Genomic DNA, 7,807 nt, shown 5'->3' with positions numbered 1-7,807 from the left:
ACAGGGTTCCCAATAACATTGCTTGCGGATCCACGTCGTTATTAGTACAGGGTTCCCAATAACATTGCTTGTGGATCCACGTCGTTATTAGTACAGGGTTCCCAATAACATTGCTTGCGGATCCACGTCGTTATTAGTACAGGGTTCCCAATAACATTGCTTGTGGATCCACGTCGTTATTAGTACAGGGTTCCCAGTAACATTGCTTGTGGATCCACGTCGTTATTAGTACAGGGTTCCCAATAACATTGCTTGTGGATCCACGCGTTATTAGTACAGGGTTCCCAATAACATTGCTTGTGGATCACGTCGTTATTAGTACAGGGTTTCCAATAACATTGCTTGTGGATCCACGTCGTTATTAGTACAGGGTTCCCAATAACATACTAGACTCACAAAAAATGTAAACAAAAACACCATCATTATCGCAATTAATCCCACTTATAATGTTGGAGTTTCCATGCGTTTCATATCGAAAATAGGTGATTTCGCTCATTTTTTTAATGATTACTTGCACTGATTATTATAACAAATAAAAAAATTAATAACATTACTCAATATTATCTAATATGTTGATCCCACCCGTAGTGAACGATATAAAAAACATGTATGTAACTTAAGAGTTAAGCAATCTGCTAGCAGTGTGTTATTTCGATGAAACACGTTAGAAGGAAATTTTGACAATATATATTATAGCCCAGTGTGAAATGTTGAAGCAGTCTGTTAACAGTATTAGTTTCATTTCGACTTAATAAGTTAAAATACAATTATTACAGTATACTGCCTGCCCCAGTGTAAAATTTTATACCAAACTGTTAGTGTATACTTCTTTACTTCAGTGTAATAAATTAGACAAAAACTCTGAAACTACGTCCCATATTTCAGATTAAGTCTGATGTTAGTACTCTATCACTGTTTAATATGTTACAGCAGTCTAGTGACAGTACTATACGACTGTTTAAGGTGTAAAAACAAACATATTACAGTACTCTGTCACTGTTTAATGTGTTACAGCAGTCTGGTGACAGTACTATATCACTGTTTAAGATGTTATGGCAGTCTGATGGCAGTACTCTTTCACTGTTTAAGATGTTATGGCAGTCTGATGGCAGTACTCTATCACTGTTTAATATGTTACAACAGTCTGGTTACAAATACTATATCATTGTTTAAGATGTTAAAGCAGTCTGATGACAGTATTCTGTTACTGTTTAAGATATTAAAGCAGTCGGGGAACAGTATTCTGTTACTGTTTAAGATATTAAAGCAGTCAGGTGACAGTACTTTGTCACTGTTTAAGACGTTATAGCAGTATGATTACAGTATTGTATCACTGTTTAAGATGATAAAGCAATCTGATCACAGTACTATATCACTGTTTCAGATGTTAATGCAGTCTACTTACATTATACCCTACATCCATGCACAAGATGCCAAACAGTCTAGTGGCAGTATTGTACCCTTGTGCAATATATTAAAATAGTCTTCTTATGGTATATTCAAACCCAGTTCAATACGTTAAAACAATCTACTGACGCTAAACTGTACCCTAGTACCATACGTTAAAACAATCTACTGATGTAAACTCTACCCTAGTACCATATGTTAAAACAATATCCTGACGATAAACTATACCCCAGCACCATAAGTTAAAACAATCTATTGACGTTAACCTTTACCCCAGTACCGTAGTATAAAAAAGTCTAAAGACGCTATTATATTGTTTTAACTTATGGTGCTGGGGTATAGTTTAGCGTCAGGATACTGTTTTAACGTATGGTACTGGGGTAAAGCTTAACGTCAATAGATTGTTTTAACTTATGGTGTTGGGGTATAGTTTAATAGATTGTTTTGACTTATGGTGCTGGGGTATAGTTTAGCGTCTGTAGACTTTTTTAAACTACGGTACTGGGGTAAAGCTTAACGTCAATAGATTGTTTTAACTTATGGTGTTGGGGCATAGTTTAGCGTTTGTAGACTTTTTTAAACTACGGTACTGGGGTAAAAGTTAACGTCGACGTTAAGCTTTACCCCAGTACCGTATTTTAAAAAAGTCTACAGACGCTAAACTATACCCCAGCACCATAAGTTAGAACAATATATTGACGTTAAGCTTTACCCCAGTACCGTAGTTTAAAAAAGTCTACAGACGCTAAACTCTACCCCAGCACCATAAGTTAAAACAATCTATTGACGTTAAGCTTTACCCCAATACCATACGTTAAAAAAGTCTACAGACGCTAAAATCTACTCCATTACCATACATTAAAACACAGTGCTGGCTGTATACTATTTATCCCAGTACTATACGTTACATTAGTTTACTGGTAACAATACATGCTGCTAGTTGTATTCTGTTTACCACATATTAGTGGTAGTATACTGTATATAGGTGCCTCTAAAATAGTCTTCTGGCAGTTTGCTTTCTATTGCAATATCTTAAACTAAAAATATAACAGCTTATTCTGTAATACATGGCATAAATAATCAACAATTGGAGCCACAACACGATAAAAGTTGTAAATACATAAAACTGAATAAAATCATTGTAAGGACAAAGGATATTACAGTCAAACGAACATCATAGAGAACGTATATTTTCTAATACAATGCAACCATCTACTGGAGTACTCTCACTCTCGACCCCAGTGTAATACGTTAAAACCGTTTGCCAGTGTTCGCTATCCTTTAGAATAATTTGTTAAAACAGTTTACTGGCATACTCTTTACCCCAGAGCAATATGTTTAAGTCTCTCCTGGCATGGCATACTCTCTGTGTAACATGGCCAAACAGCTTGCTCTTCCTATAGTTTTCAATCCGCAATAAGTATTAGACCTATATTTTTTATGGTTATCTTTCTTCAAATACATCCCAAAGTTCATTGATGAATCAACGTGCAGTTCTAAAAAAAATCATCTAAAATATTGAGACATATCGTCAATACTAAAAGGTGAAGAAGTAATAGCTTGGGACTGAAATATTATTCATTTTGTAACAAAACATAGTTTGTTATGTTACTATAAATACTTGGAGTTGAGAGCGGTTTAGACTGCACGAAAGTAGATCACTTTAGCCTAACAACCAAAATAACTCGAAACACGCTGTGCTTGAATTGATGTCATGTGAAACTTTCCTTCGCAATGGTTATTTTAAACATAATAAAAAATTATCACGAAAAATAACTTCCATTCCATTAAAAGTATAAAAATGAAATCTCTCTGGACGACGCACATCTAGGCCTTGGACCAGACTCGAGATCAAAGGTTTCTATTTTTTCACTAGTGCTTCTGCGACTAGATTTAACAAGTATAGTTTAAGACTAGTTATTACGCAACTTATCATACGTTAAACATCATTTATCATCCGCGTATATAAGATTAAAGGTCTTTTACCAATGTGTGTCACACACTTATTTTTTCAATCGTTCCGCCAAAGTAGTTTAATTGATAACCGATAGGTGGTTTTTAGCCACCTTTCAAGGCGGGTACATCGCTCCATACACTCAATGATCACGTGACATGCAATGTGTCAAGCAGACTGTATGTTACTGGATGTGTTTATGAGAAAGATTGAATGAAAGAAATAACGTGTTGTCCTAGATATGTACACAGAACCAGAGCGTAACAGTTTTTACCTCCTCGGCTGTAAACAGATTATAAACACCAGGTTATAACTATTAATCAAGTTATTTTGTTACCCATAAACCTAAACGAATGCTATCTTAGAGACACAAGCAAAGTAATACAATATTAAGCAGTCGGATTTAAACTGTCTACAATAGTGTTTTGCATATAGTGATTTTAGGCACATTTAAAAGACGAAAGAGTACTCTATACCCACATAACAAAACGAACAAATATTCCAATGAACTACAGATGTTATACATCAAGGTTTCTGATCATATACCAAATTAAATCTTAATTAAGCCTAATTCTATGATGCACATTTTTATGATTAATTATTACTACAATACCACTCGCTTGATGAAACTCCAATTACGGCACCTCTTGATTTAATTGTCCTAGCAATATGAATTAATTAATTGTAACTGCAGTACCAGTGCTTTGTTAAACTTTCGTTACAGTATCACCTGATTTAACCGTTACTGAAGTATCATTTTACTTAAATGTCACTGCAGCAACACTTGCTGTACTGTTACTAGAATACCCTCCAATTTAATTGTTGCTGCAATACTACTTGACTTTCCTGTCGCAGCTGTACCATTTACGTAATTATCACTGTAGTACCACGTGACGTAATTGTTGACTTAAGTGTCACAACAGTGCTACTTGACTTAATTATCACTGCAGTTCCAATTGACGTAACTGTCACTATAGTGCCGCTTGACTTATTTAATTGTCACTACATCATTACTTGACTTAATTGTCACTGCAGTACCACTTGACGTAATTGTCACTGTAGTACCACTTGACTTAATTGTCACTGCAGTACCACTTGACGTAATTGTCAGTGTAGTACCACTTGACGTTATTGTCACTGCAGTACCACTTGACGTAATTGTCAGTGTAGTACCACTTGACGTTATTGTCACTGCAGTACCACTTGACGTAATTGTCAGTGTAGTACCACTTGACATAATTAACACTGAACAACTACTTGACTTAATTGTCGCTACAGCACCATTTGATGTAAACACCTATAAAGTACTACTTGGCTAAGCTTTCATTGTAGAATTGCTTGATTAAACTGTCATAATAGTCCTAAATGCACTGTAAACCAGGAGATACATCATTTTCTGCTTAGTGGTAGATTTTACTTAGAAGTATATATTATCCTTAAAGAATTTAACTTGACAATAAAATTGAAGTTTTTGTTTGGATTGAATTTCGCGCAAAGCTACACCAGGGCTATCAGCGCTAGCCGTCCTTAATTGAGAAGTGTTAGGCTAGAGGGAAGGTAGCTAGTCATCACCACCTACCACCAATTCTTCGGCTACATTCGGACACATTATAACGCCCACATTATAACGGCTGAAAGGGCGAGCATGTTTGACGGAACGGGGATTCGAACCCGCGACCCTCAGATTGCGAGTCGAGCGTCCTAACCACCTGGCCATGCCGGGCAAAATTACAGTTAAAATAGCAAAGTATAACTGAAAAACGTACTGTTGAAGTAGTTTGTATTACAAACCAACTAGAAAATGTCCTTGGCAATGCCAGTATTAAAAGGTAAAGGGTCGTAACACACGAACCGTTCATCCGATGCAAAGGTACCCGCGCTATGCCTAGTATTAAATGTCACTTTCATTTGGCGCAACAAAGCCGTGAATTGAAATGATTGTCGAACTCAGACAGCGAACCATTCATCCGATTGTTTAACCATTTAAACTCTATGGGCAGATTCCAAAATTCAACGATTACATTTAGCACTGGTGTGTTCTGTTCCTAAGGTTAACTTTTGTGATCGTTAATTTCCGGTGCTGCTTCAAAGTTCGTGCAATACACTCGAAAGCCTGTTTGTAGTTAAGCACAAAGCTACACAATGGGTAGCACATCACGGGTATCGAAACCCGGCTTCTAGCGTTGTAAGTCCGCAAATATAACGCTGTGCCACTGGGGGGCTCGAAGGCCTGAAGGAGCGTTGAAATTGAAAAATTAAAAATGGCAGCTTTTTTTTTTTGAGAGAGAGACGTAACTCTTGCGATAGGTGACTTACAGTTTACTGTAAATGTACATATACCATTTTTTATTTTCAAATAAATCACTGTAATACGAAAACTATATCAAGTCTGACAAAGAGCAGTTGTTCGTACTGTCACTAGGTAAAATAAATTCGTTTCTATTTCAATTGTGCGAATTCCAATTCTTCTGAAATAAATACTTTTTGCCCGACGTCCATCTTGGAAACACCAACAAAGTCAATAAAGCGTTACAAATTTGCAGTCGTCGTTGAACTAACCGTGACGTCATGATAATTCCAACGCTGATTAGTGTTATTGAACTTTTGCACTGCGCCCTCTCTATTGTCTTTTCTTTTTTTGTGTGTGTGGAGTCTAACTGAGTAGCTCTTGTAAATTTAATCGACATTGGTCCAGTCAGTTACTTACAACTAATCGAGACTGACAACTCTGTTTGTTGTATATATATATACATCAGGTATTAAAGTCATCATCAAGAGTGCTTGAAATAAGTTAAGAATCAAGCAGTATTTTATTCTGGCTGTGCCTTTTTATGTGCCGCCCAGTGGCTCAGCTAAAAACCGGGTTTCGATACCCATGCACAGATAGCCCAATGTGTGACTTTATGCTTAACTAAAACAAACAAAGACATTTTAATTCTAGTAATAACTGACCTTATAACATCAAATTTGTTTTTCTTTAATTGGACTTTCAACGTTTCGCATTACAGCTTCTTTAGGAGCGTTTCACTAAAACACAAACCATAACTGACAGTACAAAGCTTCAATTGAATTTACATGGTAAATCAGTATTAGAAACCATTACAAGAAAACATTTTGAAACCGGATTACATGCCTTTAAAAGTCTGATTTTTGCTAGAAAAGTTCGGAAGTAATTTCGTCAAGTAAATCATTATTAGAAACCACAAGATAGAAATATCTTTTGCTCTTTTTAAAAAGTCAGATTTTACTTGAACACCCATAAAATTTTAAAATTTAAAAAAAGGGTATAATTTGATTTCTTATCAAATTATACACACAGTAGAATAACTTATCTTTCAATTTTATAGCTTTTTAAAACTATCCTTCACGTTGCACCAAAACCCAACTAACTTATAAAGGTCAAGGTCCCATACCGTCAGAAAGTTAGTAGAAACTCGAACACTTCCGAAACTTTGTGGTAGGTTCCCTGTGGTCAAAACAGGAAAAGTAAGAACATGCTGTCATGAGGGTGTGGATTTTAAGTCATGCTGTGAGGTATGGTTCAATGGCCTAATACCTGAGAATCTTCGGGTCACCTAGTCCCCCCCCCCCCCCAACTAGAGCACTACAATTCTCTTTCACTGTCATCTAGATATTTAAGTTTTCAGAAACTGTTGGTCAATAACCTAATGGTGAAAGACCCGGAAGAAATTGGCCAGAAGGTCACGATTTAATTAAAACTCTTGAAGGATATAAGGTTTACATACTTGTTTGCAATTGTTTTGCATAATGGCTTTATGAGTCGAGAGTGAGTGCTTATTCCTTTGGGGCAGAAAGTTAATGAGGGAATTTCGAAATTCTAATGTAACCTGCAAATCTCAACCATAATGGAATAAAGCTAGAATTTCTGGGAAGAGATGGGTGTAATCTTGTTGCGCAACCTGCGAAAATGTTGTATTCAAAAATAAAAGTACAACAATCTTTTAAATATATTCATAATTTTGATGTAACCTGCAAATCTCAACCATAATGGAATAAAGCTAGAATTTCTGGGAAGAGATGGGTGTAATCTTGTTGCGCAACCTGCGAAAATGTTGTATTCAAAAATAAAAGTACAACAATCTTTTAAATATATGCATAATTTTGATGTAACCTGCAAATCGCAAACATAATGGAATAAAGCTAGAATTTCTGGGAAGAGATGGCTGTAATCTTGTTGCGCAACCTGCGAAAATGTTGTATTCAAAAGAAAAGTATAACAATCTTTTAAATATATATGCATAATTTTGAATCTTAAAATAAGAATAACGCTATCGACAAAGAGACGAATGAATTCAAATTCGATTCAAATTTTTCTTCATTGCCCATTCAAGCCGTCTCCAACCATTATTAGACGAATGAATTGTCATCCAGTAAGAGAAACCGAAAAGCAAATAATCTCAGTATAAATCCAAATAATTTTGTACT

Source organism: Limulus polyphemus, unplaced genomic scaffold, assembly GCF_000517525.1.
Source record: "Limulus polyphemus unplaced genomic scaffold, Limulus_polyphemus-2.1.2 Scaffold498, whole genome shotgun sequence".
NCBI classification, from domain to species: Eukaryota; Metazoa; Arthropoda; class Merostomata; order Xiphosura; family Limulidae; genus Limulus; species Limulus polyphemus.
This window is presented reverse-complemented; position numbering follows the sequence as displayed.